The sequence below is a fragment of the Globicephala melas genome, chromosome 9, assembly GCF_963455315.2.
Source record: "Globicephala melas chromosome 9, mGloMel1.2, whole genome shotgun sequence".
NCBI classification, from domain to species: Eukaryota; Metazoa; Chordata; class Mammalia; order Artiodactyla; family Delphinidae; genus Globicephala; species Globicephala melas.
In genome coordinates, this window is record NC_083322.1 from 11,142,207 (window position 1) to 11,163,648 (window position 21,442).

Genomic DNA, 21,442 nt, shown 5'->3' on the forward strand with positions numbered 1-21,442 from the left:
CTTTCTGTCTCTCCCTCATGCCCAATACCTGTCACCTATTTGTTGGCCAGCAAAAAATTTTAACACCTTCCTGTTTTCTTTGGTTTATAGAACAATACATGTGATATTTTTTAAAAATTCAGCGGTTATGAAATATCAATAGCCAACTTCTTCATTCTTAGCCCTTCGCCCTATATAAGCACCGTGAGATCGTCTTCTCTTATATAAGCATGTAACCATACCCTCCATTTTAAGGCAACTTCATTCTTTTAATTCAAAATATGTCTAGGACCCATAGACTTAACTCGTCCTTGGAAATAATTGTGCATTATACTATATGAAAATACATTATTATTTTCAACCGTTCACTTGTTCATAGTCTGACGGATTTCTTTTTCGACAAATGGCCCTCCTGAACTCCCAGCGCAGGGGCTGGGGTCTGCATCCTGGATTTAAGGCGGATTTAAGGCTGCATCTTCGTGCAAAAACTGACACAAAGCGGGGCCTCTGCAATTGGGGCGGCCGGCCAGGCTCCGCCCCCACCAGCGCGGCCACCAGTCAGATCCCGGAACCGCCCCCCTCTTAGCCACCCCCAACCCCCGTCCTTTCTACGTCCCAGTCCTCAGTCAGCCGCCCAGTCCCTTTTCGCCTGAGGAACTCCTGCCCCTTGGGAACCAACGCCGCCCCCGCCTAGCTGGTGTTCTTTGCCCCCAACCCGCGCTGCAGGGAATAGCGGGGCTAAGGGTGAGTGTGGGCCCGCGATGGGTTCTGGACAGGAGAGGCCTGGCGATGACACAGGCCACGGTCCGCAGCGCGGGTGGCCGGGCGGGGAGACGGGCGACGTGGGCGATGCGGATGCTCCGGACGTGCGTTTGTGTGGGGTCCGGGAGGCGTGAGGGCTGCCGTGGGGCCTCTGCGGTACCCAAGGGGAGGCAGCAGGTGGGTGCCACAGAGGATTGCTTGCTGTTTATTTCTCGGCTCCTTGTCTGGTGTCTCCCTGCAGCTCCATCTCTGTTCCCTTCTTGCTTCGTTGTTACTCACCCTTGCTGGTCTGGAGGCGCGGGACCCCCTGTTTTCTTGTGCTTTTTTTGTGCTCCGCTGGGAGCCGTCGAGATTTCAGCTGAAAGGAACCGTGGAGGCGATGTCATTTCACCTCCCAGGGACTTGCTCTTGAATTCTTTGCGGGTGGCTTGCTTCTGCAGAGCGCGCAAGGTGAAAGTGCTTTCCTCCCCAAGTGCTCTACGCGCCCTCAGGGTCTGAGTGTGCCTGCGGTGGGGGACTGAGGGGCAAGGTGCGGGAGAGTGGGTGCGGGGCGTCGGGCGGACTCTTCAGAATGCAGTGCCTTTGGCCTGAGGCAGTCAGGGTTGGATTGAACGGTTCCCAGGTAAACAGACCCGAGCTGGCCACTGACTTGGCTCAACCTGAAATGGAGGGAGAAGGCCTTATGTATAGGAGAAAAAAATTTACGAATCAGTTAATCATGGAAACTTCTTGGAGGACGTGCAGGTCTAACTAGACATAAAGGACAGAACGTATGGCTAGCTGACCATCCATCCATCCATTCATCCTTCTGTACCCCGAAATATTTATTTGTGAATTGACTTCACTGCAGTACTTTGCTTTCTTTTTTTCTTTGGTTTGATTTTTTTTAATTTATTAATAAAAGGTATATACGCTAATAAAGTGAGTGCCTGACCATCTCCTAGGTCAAGAAATAGGACATAGCAGTACCCTAGAAGCCCCTTTGTATCCTAGGTCATGCTCATCCTTCTCCCTTCCCTGAGAGATAACATCTATCCTGATTTTTTGTATTAATCATGCCTTTGCTTTCCTTTATAATTTTACCATTTGTGTGTATATTCCAAAAACATATATATGTTGGCTTTCCCTATTTTTTACTTTAGTATTAATGGCATTGTACCATACGTATTCTTAAGTTTTTGAAGTTCACGCCAGTTGATGATTCCTTCATTTTCACTGTTTATGGCTTGAGTCTACTATAATTCATTCATTCTACGTTCGTTAGTTGTTGCTCCTTTGGGGTTTATATTAGTTATCTATTGCTGTGTAACAAATTACCCCAACACTTAGCAGCTTAAAACAAAACAAACAAACAAAAAGCATATTATCTCACAGTTTCAGTGGGTCAAGAATCCAGGAGGAGCTTTGCTGGGAGCTGACTCAGTGTCTTTCTCAGGCGCTAAGCAAGGTATTGGCTAGGGCTACAGTCATTTCAAGGCTGGGTGGAGGGAACCCCTTTCAGGCTCACTCACATGACTGTTGGCAGGCCTCTTGGCCTCACTGGCTTTGGTTGGCCTCACTTCTTTGCCACATGGGCCTCTGTATAAGATCAGCATGGCAGCTTGCTTCCACCAGAGTGAAGGCTTCCAGAGACAGAGAAAGACGAAAGCCAGAGGCTTTTTGTAACTTAATCTCAAAAGTGACATCCCATCATTTTTGCCGTCTTCTGTTCATTAGAAGTGAGTCACTAGTTCCAGTCCACACTCAAAGGAAGGGGGTTAAACAAGACCATGAATATCTAGAGGCAGCGATTATTGGGGGCCATTTTAAAGGCTGCCTACTACCCGGGATATTAACAAATAATGTCCTCTAACTATCTTGTACATGCCTTCTGGTTCACGTGCACCCATTCACTCTGGTTCCTTGGAGTGTACACCTAGGTGTAGAATACTGGGTTTTAAGATTTGTGTATGTTCAACTTTCTTAGGTTATTGCTAAACTGTTTCCAAAGTGTTGAGCCAGTTTGCACTCTCTCCAGCAACAGATGAGAGTTCCTGTTTTTACATATACCTGTCACAATTTGGTATTATCAAACTTCATTTTTAGCCAGTCGAGCAGGCACGAAATAGCATTCAGTTTTGATTCTGATTAACATTTCTCTGATAACTAATGAAACTGACCATATTTTCATATAACGATGAGCTATTTTCCTTTCTGTCTGAGAAATCTGCTTCCTCTCTTTCATTCATTTTCAGGTTGGGTTGTTTGTATTTTTCATATTGTCTATTGGAATGCTTTCTTTACATAACCTGGATGCTAGTCAATCCCTAGTTAACCACATATGCTGCAAATATCTGCTTTCACTTTGGTGCTTAGCTTTTCTTTCTCCATATGTCTGCCTATCTCTGCCAATGAATTACGTTCTGAATTTTAATTTCACTTTTACTATACTTTCCTCTAAACGTTTTTAAAGTTTTGTATTTGGCAATGTCTTAATCCACCTGGAAGTTTCTTGTTATACTATTTAGTCCATATGAATAATCAACTGTCCTAGCACCAGTGATCTGCATGAATCAAGTTTTTCATATGTGCATGAATTAGTTTTAAGCTCCCTGCTCTCTCTGATTATCTATTTGTCTAACTCTACATCAATACAAAATTGTTTTTAACTACTATAGTTTTATAATAAGTCTTTAAATCTGGTAGGAAAGATTCTCCCACCTCTTCATTCTAATTCAAGAGTTTTTTTTAGCAATTCTTGGACCTTTGATCTTCCATATAAATATTTAAATAAACTTGTCAAATTTTTCAAAACAGGAAACAAGCAAAGAAACAAACTTGCTGGAATTTTTATTGATACTGAATTAATTCTATGTATCAATTTTGGAAGAAATGTTCTCTTCAAGGTGAATTTTTCCATCTGTGAACTTGGTATATAATGCCATTTATTTAGCTTACCATTAATATTTTTTAATGTTTTGTAATGTTTTATAGTATCTTTCATTGTTTTCCTTTTGCTCGTTTCTGTTGACTTTATTTCTAAGTACATTATATTCTTATTGCTATTGTAAATGTTTTCTTTTATAAAAATTATATTTTGTAGCTTATTGTTTGTTGCTGGTGTATAGAAATCCAATTGTCTTTTATATATTGATTATATATCAAACTTGATAAGCTCCATTAATAATTCTAAATTACCTATAGAGTCAGATTTGCTAAAAAGGCAGTTATATCATCTGAAAATAATGACAGTTTTGTTTCTTCCTTTCTAATCTTTACACTTTTAATTTCTTTTTCCTGTCTTACTGCATTGGCTAGGAACCCCAGCATAATGTTAAATAAAAGTAGGGAGGGGTGTCTTGTTTTATCCCTAAGATAATAAAGAAAAAGATTTCACTATATCAACTTTAAATATTGCATTCATGATGGTTATTTTGTAAATGCTTTGTCCCATGATAAGAAAATTCAGTTCTTCTTTTGGTAAGCACTTTTATTATGAGTAAATGTTTCATTGAATGCTTCTCCTATAGCTATTGATTTTCTCATATGATTTTTTTCTTTAAGTATGTTAATGTGGTGAAGTTTAGTTTATTCAAAGTAATATTAAATCAACTTTACATTCCTGGAATAAACTCTCTATGATAAATATCTAATAACTTTTAGATACAGATATAAGGATAAGCATTAAATATTTGTATCTATATATGTGAATTAAGATTGGCCTGTAAGTATTCTTTATGGTACTAACCTTATCTGTCGTTAATATCATTTCATAAAATAAGATGAGTAGTATTCTCACTGTTGCTATTCTCTGGAAGAATTTGTGCAAGATTGGAATTATCTGGTCAAATATTACTTTAAATCACAACACTCAGGGTTTAGAGTTTAGTTTGTCAGAGGATATTAAACCTGTTGGTCCAATTATTTTAAAGATTATAGGACTATTTAGGTTTTCTTATGGAATCAGTTTTCATAACTTGCATTTTCCAAGATATTTAACCAAAATTAATGGAACAAACTTGTTCACAATATTCTCTCATTATCCGTTTAAATATTTTCTATTATTATGACCCCCTTTTCATTACTAATGTGTGTATAATTTCTTTCTCTTTTTGGCTTGATTAATTTTGCCAGAACTTGGACTACTTTGTTAACTCTTTCACACACACACACACACACACAAACTGTTTGTTTTCTTCATTATTATTTATTTTATTACTTCTTTCTGCTTTCTTAGAATTTTTCTGTTATTTCTTTTCTAAGCTCTTAAGGTATATGCTTAACTCATTAATTTTGAGCTATCATTCTTACATAAGCTCTTCAGGCTATAAATTTGTGTCACTGCTCTTTAGCTTTATCGCACAAGATTTGATATGAATATTTTGCTATCATACTTTAAATATTTTTCATTTCTATTATGGTTTCTTGTTTGAGCCATGAAATTTTAAGAAATGTGTATTTGAATTTCCAGTCAGTCCATAAAGAATATTTTATTATCTTCTAGTAAATGTTGCCTAGCTAATTTATAATTAATTCAGAGAATTATGATACCAATTCCTTTGGATTATTGAATCTAGCTTTACATCCTAGCACACTGTCAGTTTTGTGTGCTTGAAAATAATGTGTAGTCTCTAATTATATAATGTCCTGTATATACCTTTAAAACAAGTGTGTTAATTATGAAATCCAGAGCTGCCATATCTTCACCAATTTTTATCAGCTTAAATTATCAATACAAAAATAGATACATTAAAATCTCTCACTATGATGGTGAATTTTGAAATTTCTCATTGTAGATCTGTTTATTTTTACTTTATATATTTTGAGGCAATGCTATTAGGGAATTGGAATAAATTGAAAATTTTATCATAATGTAGGGATATAAAATATTATGGCTAAAATAAAATAAAATATTAATGCTTTTGTTTTGAATTCTTAATGTGTTCATATATCATCAAATCAAGAGTTTCTTGATTGGTGTTTACCTCATTTATCATTCTTTCATCCTTTCACTTTAAATCTTTCTAAATCTGTGTTTTAAATATATATGTTGAATTTTGTCAAAAGCTCTTCTGCATCTATTGAGATGATTATATGGTTTTTATTTTTCAATTAGTTAATGTGGTGTATCACACTGATTGATTTGTGGATATTGAAAAATCATTGCATCCCTGGGATAAATCCCACTTGATCATGGTGTATTATCCTTTTAATGTATTCTTGGATTTGATCTGCTAGTATTTTGTTGAGGATTTTTACATCTATGTTCATCAGTGATATTGGCCTGTAATTTTCTTTTTTTGTGGCACCTTTGTCTGGTTTTGGTATCAGGGTAATGGTGGCCTCATAGAATGAGTTTAGGAGTGTTCCTTCCTCTGCAATTTTTTGGAAGAGTTTCAGAAGCCTAGGTGTTAACAATTCTTTAAATGTTTGATAGAAATTGCCAAAAGCGTTTGACAAAATTCAACACCAATTTATGATGAAAACTCTCCAGAAAGTGGGCATAGAGGGAACATACCTCAACATAATAAAGCCCATATATGACAAACCTACAGCCAACATCATACTCAGTGGTGAAAAGCTGAAAGCATTTCCTCTAAGATCAGAAACCAGGCAAGGATGTCCACTCTCACCACTTTTACTCAGCATAGTTTAGGAAGTCCTAGCCACAGCAGTCAGAGAGGAAAAAGAAATAAAAAGGAATCCAAATTGGAAAAGAAGAAGTAAAACTGTCACTGTTTGCAGATGACATGATACTATACCTAGAAAATCCTAAAGAAGTTACCAGAAAACTACTAGAGCTCATCAATAAATTTGGTAATGTTGCAGGATACAAAATTAATATACAGAAATGTGTTGCATTTCTATACACTAACAATGAAAGGCCAGAAAGAGAAATTAAAGAAACAATCCCATTTACCATCTCATCAAAAAGAATAAAATACCTAGGGATAAACCTACCTAAGGATGCAAGAGACCTGTACTCTAAAAACTATAAGACCCTGATGAAAGAAATTGAAGCTAACACAAACAGATGAAAAGATATACCATGTTCTTGGATTGGAAGAATCAATATTGTCAAAATGACTGTACTACCCAAGGCAATCTACAGATTCAATGCAATCCCTATCAAATTACCAATGGCATTTTTCACAGAACTAGAACAAAAAAATTTTAATTTGAATGGAAACACAAAAGACCCTGAATAGCCAAAGCAATCTTAAGAAAGAAAAACAGAGCTGGAAGAATCAGGCTCCCTGACTTCAGGCTACAATACAAAGCTACAGTCATCAAAACAGTGTGGTACTTTCACAAAAACAGAAATATAGATCAATGGAACAGGATAGAAAGCCCAGAAATAAGCCCATGCATCTATGGTCAATCAATCTATGACAAAGGAAGGAAGACTATACAATGGAGAAAAGACAGTCCCTTCAATAAATGGTGCTGGGAAAACTGGACAGCTAAATGTGAAAGAATGAAATTAGAAAATTATCTAAGACCACACAAAAATAAACTCAAAATGGATTAAAGACCTAAATTTAAGAGCAGATACTATAAAACTCTTAGTGGAAAATGTAGGCAGAACACTCTCTGACATAAATCACAGATCTTCTTCAATCTGTCTCCTAGAGTAATGGAAATAAAAACAAAAATAAGCAAATGGGACCTAATAAAACTCGAAAGCTTTTACACAGCAAAGGAAACCATAAACAAAACGAAAAGACAGTCCACAGAATGGGAGAAGATATTTGCAAACGCTGCTACCGACAAGAGATTAATCTCCAAAATTTACAAACAGCTCACACAGCTTAATACCAAAAAACAAACAACCCAATCAAAAAATGGCAGAAGACCTAAATAGACATTTCTCCAAACAAGACATACAGATGGCAAACAGGCACATGAAGATGCTCAACATCACTGATTATTAGAGAAATGCAAATCAAAACTACAATGAGATATCACCTCACACCAGTCAGAATGGCCATCATTAAAAAGTCTACAAACAATAAATGCTGGAAAGGGTGTGGAGAAAAGAGGACCCTTCTACGCTGTTGGTGGGAATGTAAATTGGTATAGGCACTATGGAGAACAATATGGAAATTCCTTAAAAAACTAAAACTAGAGTACCGTATGATCCAGTAATCTCACTCCTGGACATATATCCAGAGAAAACCATGGTTTGAAAGGATACATGCACCCCAGTGTTCATTGCAGCACTGTTCACAATAGCCAAGACATGGAATCAGCCTAAATGTCCATCGACAGATGAATGGATGGAGAAGATGTAGTACACATATACAATTGAATATTACTCAGCCATTAAAAAGAATGAAATAATGCCATTTGGAGCAACATGGATGGACATGGAGATTATCATACTAAGTGAAGTAGGTTAGACAGAAAGACAGATATCTTGTGATATTGCTTATATGTGGAACCTAAAAAAAAAAAGATACAAATGAAAATATTTACAAAACAGAACAGACTCACAGAAAACAAATTTATGGGGAAAGGTTGTGGGGAGGGATAGATTGGGAATTTGGGATTGACATATACAGACTACTGTATTTTAAATAGATAAGCAACAAGGACCTACTGTATAGCACAGGGAACTCTGCCCAATATTCTGTAATAACCTAAATGGGAAAATAATTTGAAAAAGAATAGGTATATGTATATGTATAACTGAATCACTTTGCTGTACACCTGAAACTAACACAACACTGTAAATCAACTATAGTCCAATGTAAACTAAAAATTTAAAAATAAAGAAATAAAAACCACAATGAGATACCAGTACATAAAAAAGCATATATGTCATAAACTTATGTGTATTTCTTTAAATCCTAGGTTTTTAAAATTTTTGTTAGACAATTTATAACATCATTGAATAATTTAATCCAGTTATATTTACTGTGATTAGTAATACAATTGGATTTATTTTTACCATCTTATATTTGCTTTTAATTTTTTCTGCTTTATCTGTCTCTTTCATTCCTAACCACTCTTTCTTTTTTCTCTTTTATTCCCCATTTTACTCCTTCTCTTATTTGGAAGTTACATGTTCTAATGTTTTAGGTCAAATGTTTTAGCAGTAATTCTAGTAGTATAGCACACTTAACTCATAACATTTATTGAAGTATAATTGAGAAATAAAACTTGCATATATCTAAGGTGTACAATGTGATGTTTAGATATATGTATACATTGTGAAATGATTACCACAATCAAGCTAATTAACATATTGATCACCTTGCATAGTTTACCGTTTTTTGGTGAGAACAATTGAGATATACTATCTTAGCAAATTTCAAGTATATAATACAATATTGTTAACGACAGTCATTGTGCTATACATTAGCGCTCCAGAACTTATTCAGCCTGCATAGCTGAAACTTTGCAACCTTTGCTCAATATTTCCCCATTTCCAACCTCTCCCCAACTCCTGGTAACGACCATGCTACTCTCTGCTTCTATAAGTTCAACTTTTTTAGATTCCACATATAAGTGAAGTTGTACAGTATTTGTCTTTCTCTTTCTGAATTATTTCAAAACTTAGCATAATGCCTTGAGGTTCATCCATGTTGTCACAAATGGCAGGATTTCCTTCTTTTTAATGGATATATAAATTCCATTGTGTATATATGCCACAATTTCTTTATTCATGAATCCATTTGTTAGTCACTTAGGTTGTTTCCATATCTTGGCTACTGTGAATAATGCTGCAATGAACATGGCAGTGCAGATATTATTTCCAGTTACTGATTTCATGTCCTTTGAATATATACCCAGAACTAGGATTGTTAGATAATATGGTAGTTCTAATTTTAATTTTTTGATGAATCTCTATATTGTTTTCTATAATGACTGTACCAATTACATTCACATCAACAATGTGCAAGGGTTTCCTTTTCTCCACATCCTCACCAACACTTGCTATTTTTTCTCTTTTTGATATTAGCCCTTCTAACAGGTGTGAAGTGATATCTTGTGGTTTAGATTTGCATCTCCATGATGATTAGTGGATTTGAGTACTTTCCCATATACCTGTTGGCCATTTGTATATCTTCTTTTGTGAAATGTCTATTCAGGTCCTTTGCTTATTTTTAATTGGATTATTTGTTTTCTTGCTATTGAGTTGTTTGAGTTCCTCATATATTTTGGATATTATTAACTCCTTATTGGATATATGGTTTGTAAATATTTTCTCCCATTCTGTGGGTTGTCCCTTTACTCTGTTGTTTCCTTCCCTGTGCAGAAACTTTAGTTTGATGTAGCCCCACTTGTTTATTTTTGCTTTTATTGCATGTGTTTTTGGGGTCATATCCAAAAATTTATTTCCCAGCCCAGTGTTAAGCTTTTTTCCAATGTTTTCTTCTAGTAGCTTTACAGTTTCAGATCTTATGTTTAAGTATTTAATGCATTTTGAATTGCTTTTTATATAATGGTATGAGGGAAGAATTCACTTTCGTTATTCTGCATGTGGATATCCAGTTATTCCAACACCATTTATTGAAGACACTATCCTTTCCCCATTGTGTGTGCTTTGCACATTTGTCAGAGATCAGTTGAATGTATGGTTACAGGATATAAAGTCAACTTACAAAAATCAGTTGTGGGGACATCCCTGGTGGCGCGGTGGTTGAGAGTCTGCCTGCCAATGCAGGGGACAAGGGTTCGGGCCCTGGTCAGGGAGGATCCCACATGCTGCAGAGCTACTGAGCCCACGTGCCACAACTACTGAAGCCCACGTACCTAGAGCCCGGGCTGTGCAACAAGAGAGGCCACCGCAAGGGGAAGCCCGCGCACTGCCGTGAAGACCCAACGCAGCCAAAAATAAATAAATTTAAATAAATAAGTGAGTACCAGTTAGTCAGGACCTAAATTAAAAAAAAAAAAATCAGTTGTGTTTCTATACACTAACAGCAATTTAGCAATTTCCTGAAAGGGAAATTTAAAACAAGAATCCCATTTACAATAGCATCAAAAACAATAAATACTTAGGAACCAATTTAACCAAGAAGGTAAAAGACCTGTACACTGAAAACTATAAAACATTGATGAAAGTAACTGAAGACACAAATTAAAAGCTATTCTGTTCATGGATTGGAAGAAGTAATAATGTTGAATTGTCTCTGCAAGTTTATATATAGAAAAGCGTAATAAAAGAAGTTAGTCATCTGCAAACAGAGATATCTGCAAACAAAGGCAATTTAACTTCCTTCTTTCCATTTTGGATGGCATTTCTTTTTTCTTGCCTCATTGCTCTGGCTAGAACTTCCAGTACTATGTTGAAAAAAAGTGAAAGGGGGACCCCTTGTCTTGTCCCTGATCCTAGAGGAGAAGCTTTCAGCCTTCACTCTTGAGTGTGATGTTAACTGTAGGCTTGCCATATGTGGCCTTTATTTTGTTGAGGTACATTCCTTCTATATCCAATCTGTTGACAATTTTTTGTCATGGAAGGGAGTTGTATTTTGTCAAATGCTTTTTCTGCATCTGCTGAGATGATTTTATCCTTCATTTTGTTAATGTGGTAGCACATTTATTGATTTGCAGATGTTGAACCATCCTTGCATCCCTGGAATAAATCCCACCTGATCATGGTATATGATTTTTTTAATGTACTGTTGAATTCACTTTGGTAATATTTTGTTGAGGATTTTTGCATCTATATTCATCAGGGATGTTGGTCTGTAATTTCCTTTCTTATAGTCTCCTTGTCTGACTTTGGTGTCAGGGTATGGGTAAGGCTCAAACAATGCAATAAATTTAAAACCACTTATCTTCATTAACCACCATCTTGCAGCTGTGCTCTTGTTATTGTATGTTTATTATGCTTTTATATCCCACAAGACATCTTTGTTTATTTAAATATCAATATTGATATTTGCCCAGGTATTTACTCTTTCCAGTATTCTCAATTCCTCCTATAGTTATGTACTCCCATCTGGGATCATTTTTCTTAATTTTGAAGTACTGCTTTTTATACTGTAATGCTAGCAAATTCTCTCAGCTTTTGTTTATCTAAAATTGTCTTTATTTTGCCTTCATTTTTTGAGGGATATTTTTGTTGTGCATAGAGGTTGGCACATAGGTTGGCAGATTGTCTTCTCTTTTTTTTTTTTAACCAATACCACTATGTTCTGGTTTCTATCATTTTCTTTTGAAAAGCCAGATGTATTATTGTTCCTCTAAATGGAAAGTATCCTTTATTTCTTGCTGACTTTCAGATTTCCTCTCTGAATTTGTTTCTTAGCATTTGACTATAATGTGCCTAGGTGTAGTTTTCTTTGTATTTATTCTGCTTAGGGAATGAGGAGGGTTTTTTTGTTTTGTTTTTCTTGTTGTTTTTTTTTGCAGTACGCGGGCCTCTCACTGTTGTGGCCTCTCCCGTTGTGGAGCACAGGCTCCGGACGCGCAGGCTCAGCAGCCATGGCTCACGGGCCCAGCCACTCCGCGGCATGTGGGATCTTCCTGGACCGGGGCACGAACCTGTGTCCCCTGCATAGGCAGGCGGACTCTCAATCACTGTGCCACCAGGGAAGCCTGAGGGTTTTTTTTTTTAATTTGAGTTTTGATGTTTTTCATCTCTTGAGAATTTTCAATCATTAATTATTAGCATATTGCTTCTGTTTCACTGTCTCTCCTCTTCTTCTGGGAGTCTAATTACACATATGTCAAGACTTTTTACTATGTCTCATAATTCCTATTATAGTTTTACTGTATTCTTTCATCTCCTTATGCATCCTTTCTTTCCTCTGTGTGTTATTTTTAGATACTTTCTACTGATTCTTGTTGCAGTTCATCAATTCTTTGGTCATTTGTGTCTAATATGGTATTACAACCAACTATTGAATTCCTGATTTCAATGATTATGTTTTATTTCTAAAATTTCTATTTTAATATTTTACGTTTTAATTCTATACTGGTATTCTCCAACCTGTTTGTTATTTTTGAACACATTAATCACAGTTATTTTAAAATCAGTCCCTGTCTAAGAACTCAAATGTCTGAACCACTTGTCTGTTTCTATTTTTTGTTGTTTCTCTTGAGTTCTTGATAATTCATCCTTATTTTTAGCCTCCTTCTAAATTTTTGATTGGATGCAGGACATCATGAATGAAAAATCAGAAAGTTCTGGTTGATGTTATTGTTTATCAAAGAGGATTTTTCTGGCGTGGGGGACAGATAAAGTACCAGCAGATTACTTTAATACTATCAGAGATTAGCTTTAAGCTTTCTTAGAACTGGTCCCTTTCAGGTTTTTCCTTTATCCAAGAGCATAGACCTTACTTCTCAGGCATTATTTTTATTCATATGCCATGGTTTTTCTCATGTCTCAACTGAAAGCAGATAGTGTTGATAAAAATCAGTTACTTTGGTGGGACTGGACCTCCATATTTCCATAATAGTACAGCTACTGAAATGACTGCTCAATTGATTGGCATTTTAGCCATTATTTTCTGCAGGTTTTTTGGGTCTCTCCCTGTGCATGCATAGCTTAGGAGTCAGCCAGTGACTTAAGGGGAATTTGTACATAGATTTTTAGATTCACTTCTCTGAGGTTTCTTCTTGTCTGAAATTTCACTCCTTTGAGTTTTAACTGGTTTGGTAATCTTGAACCAGTAATGCTGACACTTCCTGCTTGGCCTCAGTTATCCTGCATTGTGAACTGGAAAATGCCCTAAAAGAAGAAGCCACAGTGAATGTGCAGTTCATGTCCTGAGTTTTCCTTCCCTCAGGATTGTAGCTTCTCTCATCCTGCTTATATTGTTTGCTCTTCAAAGTCTTCCCTTGTTTCCTACATTTTATCTAACTTTTATTGCTGTTTTTAGTGGAAGCATTGTTCTAAACAAAGTATTTTCTCAATGACAGAATTGGAAGTCTCTCACCATTTTGTCTTACATCTCAGATTGTTTATCTAAGATTATTTTATTTCTTCTTGAGATCTACCCTTTAGAATTTCTGTTAAAGCAGACATTTTGATAATAAATTCTCAATATTTGTGGGTCTGAAAGTAACATTTAAGACTCTTATAATAGAAAGTAGGGGACTTCCCTGGCGGTCCAGTGGTTAAGATTCTGTGCTTCCAATGCAGGGGACGCAGCTTCCATCCCTGGTCGGGGAACTAAGATCCCACATGCCTCAGCGCGGCCAAAAAATAAAAAGTAGTTTAAAGAAGGTAGTGCCGCGGTGGCACTAGGCATGAGAAAGCAGTGAGGGTAGCTTTTGGGTCACTTCCAGACTATTAAGGATGGTGCTGCTTTGAACATTCTAGTACATGTCTTTTGGTGATGTGTGTATGCATTTCTGTTGGATATATACTTAAGAGTGGTATTACTGAAGTCTTATATTTTATTTCAAAATAATTTTTGTAACATTTTAAAAATACAAAATATCTAAAGAAAAAATTACTGGTCAACCCTTCCCACTTCCTGAGGTAGCCAAATATATCCTTATTTTTCCTGTTAGATAAACAGAAACATACAAAAGTAGGATCATTAATTTTTCACTAAAAATATATGTTGAGAGCATTCCTCGAGGTTTGACTTGAGCTCATCTTTTTAAAAACTGCGTAACATTTTGTAGTATGGACTGTTAATAACTTCTTCATTCATTCCTATGTTGCTGAGTATCTACAGAACTTAATATCTCAAAAGTTATTTCAGTGCTTTCAGGATTTCATGGCAGTCTCTATTACTCAGGGCAGAAACTGGAAAGTAAAACAGAACCTCTAGGGGAAGTAGAAATAAGAAAGGAATCAGGGGGCTTCCCTGGTGGCGCAGTGGTTGAGGGTCCGCCTGCCGATGCAGGGGACACGGGTTCGTGACCAGGTCCGGGAAGATCCCACATGCCGCGGAGCGGCTGGGCCCGTGATCCATGGCCGCTGAGCCTGCGCGTCTGGAGCCTGTGCTCCGCAACGGGAGAGGCCGCGACAGTGAGAGGCCCGTGTACCGCAAAAAAAAAAAAAAAAAAAAAAAAAGAAAGGATACAGGATTTATACTTATACTTGAGCTAGTAAGGTAGAGTCTGAAACAGAGAAAGAGAGGATAGAACCCGTTGAAATTTTGGGAGACACAGAAAACAAAAGGCTTAAGGGAGAAAATTAAAAGAGCACGAAGATGAGGAGAAAACTTACAATACAGAAAATTTGCAGTTTGGTCAGTTTTCTATGTCACGGTCCTATTTGTTTCATAGAGGAGTGATCCTAGGATTGCTTTCCTCACCCCACAATCATCTGTCTTGTCCATTCAACCATCAGTTGGACATCACGGATCACCTGTTTACGGCCACATGAAGTGGAGAATCTGGAAAAGAATGACAGAGTTCTTGGCTTGGGCTTACTCTGGTTTGGGGAGTTGTAATGAAACCCTGAAGTAGTACAAGGTGTGGTACTCTATCCACTTTACCATGAATCCACATTCCTGTGGAAGGTCCAGCCTGGACACTGTTTTGTGCTAGGGGAGAAAGCTTTAAAATTGTCTCTTCCTGAGGATAGTTTGGTCTGGGGACATCTTCTCCTTAGGTACCCAGTGTATAGGGACCAGGGTGGTGATGGGTGAGGGGTGAGGAAACAGGACAGTATACAGAGGCCCCACAGGTCTTGTAGGCCTTTGGGGCCAGCCATAAAAAGGGGCTGTGGTTTTCACCCTGGTTTCTAATGTTGAGCTCACCAAGCTAGATGAGCAGACACCTGATTCAAGACAACACGTGGTCAGGCATAAAGCCAGATCCTGGCTCAAAAGTCAAGTGTTGCATCCCACTCTTCCTTGATTAAAATGAGTCAGGACTAGGAACGAAATTCAGGAAACCCATACACAGGGAGAAATCATTTTTATAGGAGGGTCACTACCGGCTGCTTGAGCAAGGATATTTTATCTATTTCCTTGATTAAATTTATCTATTTTTATCACAAAATAATATATATTACCGTTGAAACGTTAATGAGGTGTATGAAGAAAAAATACAAATAATCTTCTCTTTACTGTCCAATTCTTATAGTTTGATGTATGTCTTCCATAAAATTTGTGTTTATATAAGCATATAAAAATATTTTTAAATTTATTTGTACAAAATTGCAAAATCTCCGTTTTACTACCACGTTAAATGTTTATTAAAAATATAAATATAGTAAGACAGGAATAAAGACACAGACCTACTAGAGAATGGACTTGAGGATATGGGGAGGAGGAAGGGTAAGCTGTGACAAAGTGAAAGAGTGGCATGGACATATATACACTACCAAACGTAAAATAGATAGCTAGTGGGAAGCAGCCGCATAGCACAGGGAGATCAGCTCGGTGCTTTGTGACCACCTAGAGGGGTGGGATAGGGAGGGTGGGAGGGAGGGAGACGCAAGAGGGAAGAGATACGGGAACATATGTATATGTATAACTGATTCACTTTGTTATAAAGCAGAAACTAACACACCATTGTAGAGCAATTATACTCCAATAAAGATGTAAAAAAAATAATTTAAAAAAACCTTTATTAGCTGTGATAAAAATAAATAAATAAATATAGCCAAACTCCTGGCAAATATATATAGATTTAACACATCCTTGGAAATAGTTGTATTATTTTATATAAAGAACTATCACTATCCACCAACTCGTTTGCTGGTAAATAGTATCACGGATTTCTTTTTCCGCAAACTGCCCTGCAGCACTGCCAAGGCGGGGGCGGCGGTTCTCCGTCCTGCATTTGCTGGGGGCATCTGCGCGCAGAAACTGACACAAAGCGGGGCCTCTGCGGTTTGTGGGCTGCCGGCCAGGCTCCGCCCCCACCGCTGCGTCAGCCAATCAGCTCCCGGGACGGCCGCCTTCTCCCTCCCCCACCCCCGCCGCTGCTCACCTCTACCCGCAGCGTCCACCACCACCTCCACCAATTTTCAAATCCCGGGTTGTGTGCCCCTTCTCCTTGTCACGTCTCTGCAGAGGAGTCCCTTCCCCTTTGAAGTAGCGGGTGTGGATATTGCTGGACGACGGGTGAGTCTTGTACAAAGATGGTTTCTGGGACCAGAGCAGGCCACGGAGCACCAACCGAGTTCCCTGCGGCCGGGCTTCGAGAGGGAGGGACGCGGCCAGGGTCCCAGGGGAGTGGGCCCTGCGGGACTGAGAAAGTGGTCGGGTTTTTGGTCTGAGACCAGTTGGGCCTAAGGAGGCAGATGTCTTTCAAAGAGGATTCCCTGCGGTTTCTCCATGTCTGTTTCTGGCTCTGCTTTTTTTTCCACCACTCTGGCTTTTATTTCTTTAGTTCTGTTATTTCTTCTCCTCCGGGAAGGTAACCATCAAAAGTCTAATGCATTCTTGCCCTTGCTAAACATTTTTCATAATAAAATCTGTCAAAGCTACAGATAAGTACAGAAAATAATATAACAGATTTATCAGGTGTTGACATTTTATCACCTTTCCTTCAGCTCCCTCTTTCTCTCTCAGCGTCACTCCCCCTCTCTCCCTCTGTGTGTGTCTCTCCTCCTTTTTAAGAAACAAAATCTGACATTTGAAACCTTTTCCCCACCAAGTCTCATGCCACCATCCTGAGAGGTAAGTTAGGTTGTATCCCTCCCATGTATATTTTTGTCCTATTATTTTTATGTATGCAGTATATGCATTTTTGTTTTGAAGTTTAAATTTTTCATGAAACAATGTTTCAGGTTTTACTTTGGTGCTACTAGTCTTGGCATTTCAGACCCAAAAGGGTCTTAGCAAGCAAGTCACCAGCCCTCTTTGTTTAGAAGAGGACCCTGACCCCTGGAGAAGATAAAAGACAGCCTCACCGTCACTCCTTCACCGAGCAGGATCCTGAATTCAGGTCCTCTTGATTTCTGTTCCTGGCATTTCCTCTATGTAAACCCTGCCAGTGAGCTCACCTGCCCACATGCTCCTATTGAATTATTGTTCATATGATTCAGTTTGGGGAAAGAGGATTGAAGGGAGATGAAGAAAGGAAATATGTCTTGGATTTGGACCAAAAGCCTAGTCAAGATGAAAAAGTATGCATTTTCTTGAAACATATTTATTAAATCGTAGGATGACCGGAATATTTATTTTATTTAACAAGCAGTCATTACAGTCTTACTGTACATGCCAGACACTGATCTAAGAACTTTGTATTCACTCACCAGGCTTAAGCCGAGGAACAGAGGAATTAAGTAACTTGTGCAAAGTCACTCAGCCCCTAAAGAATAGCACTAAGATCTGAATCCAGGTTATCTGGTGACAGTCTGAGTTCCTAACCATTATCCTACATTATACTACCGTAGCACCTGAGCTAGGTGTAGTCACCACACAAAGTAGGAACTTGGAATTCAGAGAAGGGAGGAGCAACTGTCAACTGGTCATCAGAAAGGACTTTAGGAAAGAAAGAGGATTTGAAAAGTACACAGAAGAATCAATTTTAGCCACCTATTGTTTGCTTGAGATATAATATATTCTTATTTTTAATTTACCAAACAACACAGTAACAGTGCAAATAATGCAGCGCTATATAAAAGTTGCCCTGCACTATTCCTCAAATTAAACAAATATTAGCAGGTAGAGATGTAGCTATCCTTTCACCCACCATAATACAAATATATGGAGGGATGCTTATTATAAAAATGAAAGCATATTCCACAATTTCTGCAATTTTTATTTTCCCCTAGGCAATATGTCAAGTACATTCCTCCAACGAAATGGAGATCTAACCTCTTCATGAGAATTGAATAATACTCTGTAGACTGTGTCTATGGTTTGTTCAGCCATTTCCTTTACTAATGACTAGTCAGAGAAGTTTTGTCTTTAATTAGACGGCCGTCCCCACTGCCAGAATGGGGGCCACCGGAATGCCGAGCCGACAGGGCCGGCGACACAAAGAAGTGCTGTCCCCTGCCAAGCGCCGCCTCTCGGGGTCGCGGTCCCGCCCAGGAGGAAGCGGGGAGGAGGAGACTAGTCCGGAACCCCACCCCCGCTTCGTCTCCGCCCAGCTCGCTCGCCCAGCGCCGCTTGCTAGGACGCCCCTTCCCCGCAAAACCCTGCGTCTCCCTCTGCCCCCAGCCCTCCTTCTTCCAGCTGCCGCCTTGGAAGTTGCAGGGCGACCTGGTGAGTGGCCCTCTCCGAATGCCCCGCAGGCTGGATCAGGGGCGGGTGGCCGTGGACTGAGCTCGGGTAGGGAGAGGGCGGTGCCGGAGGCCGAGGGGGCGCGAGGGGGGCGCGGGCGGACCTGTGGGCCCCGGCGAGCGGCAGGGTTGCCGGTTCCCAGATAGGGGCACAATCCCTCGCTGTTGTGTCCGCCTTCCTGTGACAGATTGTTCTGTGTTCTCCGGCTCTGCATCCCTCCTGCCGCATTGCTCCTCCTCTTGGGGTTCTAACATCTGATGTTTAATTGCTTTGTGTTGTCGAGTTGCGCACAAACATGGCCTAGAGAAACAGCATCTAATTCGCAGCTTTATCGGGTGAGACTACCGTAGCCCAGGGAGGTGGCAGGACTTGCTCAGGGTCACACGGGGAGCTGGTGGTAGAGCATCACTTCTGTCCTACTGCCCTTTGATCTTTGCAAACACTCTCTGGGACTGAGATCCCTCGCCCACTTGCATTGCCCCCACCGAGACTAGGGAATGTGTGTGTGTGTCTAAGAGGAGCCGATGGTCTGTGTACCTCCAACCAACCCAGACCTCCGTGCCAGCGGGCCTGGAGATTTCCCTGCCAACGCACGCGAGCTTTTCCGCTGTCTTCCCTCCTCTCACCCCTCCTTCTGCTGCTTCCCCCCACCTCAGCCCCCTCTCCACTCCTCTGACGTCACCGACATGCTCTTTGCAGACTGGCTCTGGGCCTGGGGAGGAAAGTCTGGCCTGGTGAAGGCCTGGAGAGGAAAGGAGGAAGGAGGATCCCACACCAGAACTTAGTCCTGACAGCCCCTCGGAGTCAAGGCCGGCCCTCTCCCATATTGTCCATTTGATAGGACACCCTCTGAAGCCAGATGATCAACAGCTAGGAAGAGGCAACACCTGGATTTTTTTTTTTTAACTCAGGTCTCACTTATGCGCTCATACTCCTACATTATGCTATTTTCCTGGGATTTACCTAGTGAGAAAAGTGAGCAAATATGAGTGAAAGACAGAGAACCCAGGGGGAACTTAGGAATTAAGAAGGGAGCGCATTAAGATTAAACTAGAGGAATAGAAAAAGCAGAGTTCTGCATCCTGCCTGTTTTTATGGGGATGGGGGGGGGAACTGATTCTGGAGGGCCACAAGAGGGCCTTCAAAGATGTTAGTAATGGCCTGTTGTTTAATCTGGGTGATTGGTGTATGGAAGTTTGTTTAATTTTTAAATTGTTTTATTATTTTACCATCCAAATTCTTCCACGTGCATTACATATTCTTTTAAATGTATGAATTAAACCATTTTAAGTGAAAAATAAGATTGGGCTGGTATGAACCCACCCCAATTCTGGCTACTATTAACAGAAGATGGTGGACACTGGAAAAGATACTGGACATATAAGGAAAAATAAACAAAGCGTTCATGGAAAAAAAGGCATGAAGATGAGAAGACCTATAGGATTGGGTGTCTGTGATATGGGTCATTTTGCAAGGCCCGAGTGGCTATATGCTGAAGAATTGATCCCAGGTTTGCCCTTACGTTCACATCCATGATTCAGTCGTCCACCTGTGGAGCACCTCTTCATTCTTGTGGGGAATCCAGATATATAAATCACGTCCCCTGCAGATACTTACTCTACCTTGGGGATTTCAGATCAAGCTACAGTGCAGGATGTGGTGCCATATCCAAGGCAGGCCCACTACCTTCTTGCCTTCTAGGTACGTCTCTTAAAGGGAGACCCCGTTTAGGTGCCATGGGGCCTCTTTGTGGAAGGGGTAAGGGATCTGTAAAGCTCTCTCCTTGAGTTACAGGTCGTGCCTGAGGTGCCTTCTACTCCCGAAGTGCCTTGGGTTCCATTAGTTAGCGGGCCTGGGGAGAGAAAGCAGGATCCACAGAAGGAGAACCAAGGATGAAGAACTTAAGGGGAGAAATAAGAGATTACCCCAGGCTATGTCCATCTGCGCTCACCAAGCTAGGAGGGCAAACAGGGATTCAGGCACAAAGAAGCAGCATTTGGTTGAAAAATTGTGTGTGGGAGTCATTGATAGCTGGTTAAAGTGGGGACAGAACCAGCTACAAAGTTCAGGGAACCTCCACAGAGGAGGAATTCACATTTATTGGTGGACAAATGCACAACTTGGGAGATGAAGGAAGACATTTTAGAATGAGTGAGATAGGATCAGTTGATGAATCCAATCATTTATATATTCAATCATTTAATGTGTTTACTTGATTGAATTTATATTACCTGTGCTATTTTTTTTAACATCTTTATTGGGGTATAATTGCTTTACAATGGTGTGTTAGTTTCTGCTTTATAACAAAGTGAATCAGTTATACATATACATAATTTCCCATATGTCTTCCCTCTTGCATCTCCCTCCCTCCCACCCTCCCTATCCCACCCCTCCAGGCTGTCACAAAGCACCGAGCCAATATCCCTGTGCCATGCGGCTGCTTCCCACTAGCTATCTACCTTACTACGGTTGTTAGTGTGTATATGTCCATGACTCTCTCTCGCCCTGTCACAGCTCACCCTTCCCCTCCCCATATCCTCAAGTCCGTTCTCTAGGAGGTCTGCGTCTTTATTCCTGTCTTACCCCTAGGTTCTTCATGACACCTGTGCTATTTT

At 39.6% G+C, this 21,442-nt stretch overlaps 1 protein-coding gene across 4 annotated transcripts in view; it reads left to right on the forward strand.

Moving 5' to 3' along the window:
* The first annotated feature begins 578 nt into the window (after window positions 1-578).
* Window positions 579-21,442, forward strand: part of TCAF1 (TRPM8 channel associated factor 1) — a 45,439-nt gene continuing 24,575 nt past the window's right edge. For 2 of the 4 annotated variants that reach the window (XM_060305189.1, XM_030854083.2), the window contains exon 1: window positions 579-723. The gene's annotated coding sequence lies outside the window, so the exon portion shown is untranslated. Of the gene's footprint in view, window positions 724-16,574; window positions 16,716-18,672; window positions 18,810-21,442 lie in introns of those variants that run through there. The other 2 variants (XM_030854084.2, XM_030854082.2) reach the window with 2 other exon arrangements.